The sequence below is a fragment of the Bos mutus genome, unplaced genomic scaffold, assembly GCF_027580195.1.
Source record: "Bos mutus isolate GX-2022 unplaced genomic scaffold, NWIPB_WYAK_1.1 CTG884, whole genome shotgun sequence".
In the NCBI taxonomy this organism is placed as follows: domain Eukaryota; kingdom Metazoa; phylum Chordata; class Mammalia; order Artiodactyla; family Bovidae; genus Bos; species Bos mutus.
This window is the reverse complement of record NW_027220359.1, coordinates 32,947-37,106: the sequence shown is the minus strand read 5'-3', so window position 1 is coordinate 37,106 and position 4,160 is coordinate 32,947. Positions and strand designations below refer to the sequence as shown.

Sequence of the window (4,160 nt, the reverse complement as noted above, 5' to 3'; positions counted from 1 at the left end):
TACATCTGAGAATTGCAATTTGTAACCTTACAGACACAGTGAAGGGCCCAAAGAACTGAGAGGATGCAGCCATGTCCAGTGGGGTCAGAAGAAGAAGGAGAATTCAGATCTCCAGTAGACAGTCCAGTGTTTTCTCAGTAAATTACACATCAAACTTGCCCTACAGATGGTTTACAGGTGACTGGTGCTAGGTATCTGAAGAGATGGAAAGCTTTATGGAGTAAACAAGAAAAAACTGAAACAAGTACTGGGACAAAGTGTCAAGGGCATACTCTACAGTCACAGTGATTGCGTTATTTTGTTGTAAGTCAGACCACAATTCTCTGGTGATGAATGAGTATCATTCTTTGTTCCTCTGTAGGTAAGGCAGGCCCCAGGAAGCAGTTACTTGCTGAATGGATGTCTTCAGCCCTTCCAGCAATGTGACTGAATTTGTCCTCCTGGGACTCACACAGAATCCACACGTGCAGAAAATACTCTTCATTGTTTTTCTGTTCATTTTCTTATTCACTGTTCTGTCCAACCTGCTCATTGTCATCACCATCTCCCTCAACCCTACACTTTCTGCTCCCATGTACTTCTTTCTCACCTACTTGGCTTAGATGCCTCCTTCACCTCAGTCACCACGCCTAAATTGATCATTGACCTGCTGTTCCAGAGGCGAACCATCTCCTGGCGAGGCTGCCTGACTCAGATCTTTTTGGAGCACTTCCTGGTAGCATCAGAGGTCATCGTCCTCACTGTCATGGCCTATGACTGCTATGTGGCCATCTGCAAGCCTCTGCATTACATGACCATCATGTGACAGGGGCTCTGCCAGCTCCTGGTGGTGGTGGCCTGGATAGGGGGCATCCTGCATGCCTCAGTGCAGATTCTCTTCACCACGGATTTGACCTTCTGTGGTCCCAATGTCATTGACCACTTCATGTGTGATTTCTTCTCACTGTTGGAACTCACCTGCAGCGACACCTACAGGCTGGGAATGGTGGTGGCAGCCAACAGTGGGGGCATGTGCTTGCTCATTTTTTCCATGCTGCTCGTTTCCTACATAGTCATCCTGAGCTCCCTGAGATTCCACAGCTCTGAAGGACGACGCAGAACCCTCTCTACATGCGGCGCCCACTTTACAGTAGTGGTGCTCTTTTTCGTGTGTTGTGTGTTCACCTACGTGCGTCCTGTGGCCACTTACCCTGTGGACAAGTGGGTGACTATGTTCTCTGCAATCCTCACTCCCATATTGAATCCTATCATTTACATAGTGAGAAACGTGGAGGTGAAAAAAGCCATGAGGAATCTGTTGAAGAGAAGATTAGGTTGTTCAGAATGCCAATAAAGTGATGATTTATATACATAGGGATGATTAAGTGTGAATACTCAGTTGCTAAGTCATGTCAGACTCTTTGCGCCCTCATAGACTGTTACCAGCCAGACTTCCCTGTCCATGGGATTTCCAGGCAAGAATACTGGAGAGGGTTGCCATTTCCTTCATCAGGAGATCTGTGCAACCCAGGGATTAAACTAGCATTTTCTGCACTGGCAGGCAGATTCTTTACCATTGAGCCACCAGGAAAGTCCATGTTGTTTTTGTTGTTCAGTCATTAAGTTGAGTCTGCTCTTTGCCATCTCATGGACGGTAGCATACCAGGCTCCTCTGTCCTCCACTATCTCCTGGATTTTCTCAGATTCATGTCCATTGAGTCAGTGATGCAATCTAACCATCTTATCTTCTGCTGCCTCTTTTCTCCTTTTGCCCTCAATCTTTCCTATCATCAGGGTCTTTTCCAATGAGTTGATCCTTTCTATCAGATTGCCAAAGTCCTGGAGCTTCAGCTACAGCATCAGTTCTTCCAGTTAATATTTAGGGTTGATTTCCTGTATGATTGATTTCATTGATCTCCATGCAGTCCAAGGGAGTCTCAAGAGTCTTCTCCAACACCACAGTTCCAAAGCACAGATTCTTCGGCACGCAGTCTTCTTTATGCTCACATCTGTACATGAGTACTGGAAACACCACAGTTTTGGCCATATGGACATTTGTTTGCAAAGTGAAATCTCTGTTTTTTAATATGCTGTAGGTATATCATAGCTTTCCTTCTAGGGAGCAATTGTCTTTTAATTTCATGGCTGCAGTCAAATTCTACAATGAATCAATCTGATTGTGATATTGACCATATGGTGTTGTCCATATCTAGAGTCATCTCTTGGGTCATTTAAAAGGATGTTTGCTATTGCCAGTGTATTTTCTTGACAAAACTCTGCTAGCCTTTGCCCTTTTTAATTTTGTACTCCAAGACCAAACTTGCCTGTCATTTTGAATATCTTCTGACTTTATACCTTTGCATTCCAATCCCCTATGATAAAAAGGATATCTTTTTTTGGTATTAGACCTAGAAGGTCTTGTAGGTCTTCACAGAACCAATCAACTTCACCTTCTTCAGCTTCAGTAGTTGGGACATAAACTTGCAGTACACTAATGTTGAATGGTTTGCCTTGGAAGCAAACTAAGATGATTCTGTTTTAGAGATTGCCCAAATACTGCATTTCTTACTCTTTTTTCTAACTCTGAGGGCTACTCCATTTCTTCTAAGATTCTTGTCCACAGTAGTAGACACAATGGTCATCTCAATTAAATTCAAGTCCCTTTTAGTTCATTGATTCCTAAGATGTCTATGTTCAATCTTGCCATCTCCTGCTTGACCATATCCAATTAACCTTGAACCATGGACCTAACATTCCAGGTTTCTATGTGATATTTTTCCTTACAGCATCGGGCTTTACTTTAACCACCAGATGCATCCACAATTGAGTGTCATTTCTGCTTTGGCCCAGCCGATTCACTCTTCCTGAAGCTATTAGTAATTGCCCTCCGTGCTTCCCCAGTAGCATATTGGATACCTTCTGACCAGGCGGCTCATCTTCTAGTGTCATATCTTTTTGCCTTTTCATACCATTCATGGGGTTCCCCTTGGTAGGCTGCCATTTCTTCCTCCAGTGGACCACATTTTGTCAGAACACTTCACTATGATCCATCCATCTTGGGTGGCCCTGCATGGCATGGCTTATAGCTCACTTATAGCTTCATTGAGTTGCGCAAACTGCTTTGTTAAGACAAGGTTGTGATCCACGAAGGGACTGAATAAGACTATAACTACTTTATTAAATTGTCACTATCTCTGTCATGAAATCTATTATATGAATATAATACTCATTCAAGAAGAAACTTTCATATGATATTACCCTGTTTTATTAATTACAGTGTCCTCAGTCATAGCATATTTTGTGTATATAGGTAGTAGTACCCAATTTAATAATTGAATAAATATTTAAACACTATATCTGAATTGGTGGTAAATTTTTATATATAGACCAAATATGAAGGCAGAGTATATTGAGTACTAAATAAAAAAGGAGAAAAACTTAGAATGACAAGTAGAAACATACATGATAAATTCATCTTTGCTGAAGCAAAACAGCTAGTCTGGTACTTAGTTCTTAACTGTAAATAATCTGAACATAGTTATAAAATATTTTTTCTTCTATCACTGTCACATCTTCAGTTCAGTTCAGTCACTTAGTCATGTTCAACTCTTTGTGACCCCATGGACTGCAGGACGCCAGGCTTCCCTAATCAACACCAACACCCAGAGCCTGTTCAAAATCATATACATTGAGTCGGTGATGCCATCCAACCATCTCATTCATAACTTAGTGACCTTAATCAGTGATACGGTTTAGTAGTGTTTTTACACAGGTGGCTGTGACAACCGTTGCACTAAGTGCAGACAGCTGCAACGACAGGCATGCTAAGTGGGGCTGAGAGGAGCCACCTCACGTCCGAGGTCAGGGGCAGAAGCTGGGAGGACCCCATGCCTGAAGGGCAGTGACCAAGAGGAGTTGCCCCACGTCCGAGGTCAGGGGCAGCGGCCGAGAGTACCAGACTACGACAGCGCAGGAACGGCTGAGAGGAGCTATCCCACGTCGGAGGTTGGGGGGGGTGCGGCTGAGAGGAGATACCCAGCGTCTGAGGTCAGGGGTGGTGACAAGAGGAGTTACCCCACGTCTGAGGTCAGGGGCAGTGGCTGGGAGGAGCTACCCCATGCCCCTAAGCCCGAGGCCTGGGGCGGCGGCCAGGAGGATCAACCCCACATCCAAGGAGCCAT

General features: G+C 44.1%; 1 pseudogene; it reads left to right on the top strand.

Annotated features, from left to right (window-relative positions):
* The first annotated feature begins 395 nt into the window (after nucleotides 1-395).
* Nucleotides 396-1,333, top strand: LOC138987155 (olfactory receptor 4C3D-like; annotated as a pseudogene).
* The last annotated feature ends 2,827 nt before the right edge of the window (nucleotides 1,334-4,160 follow it).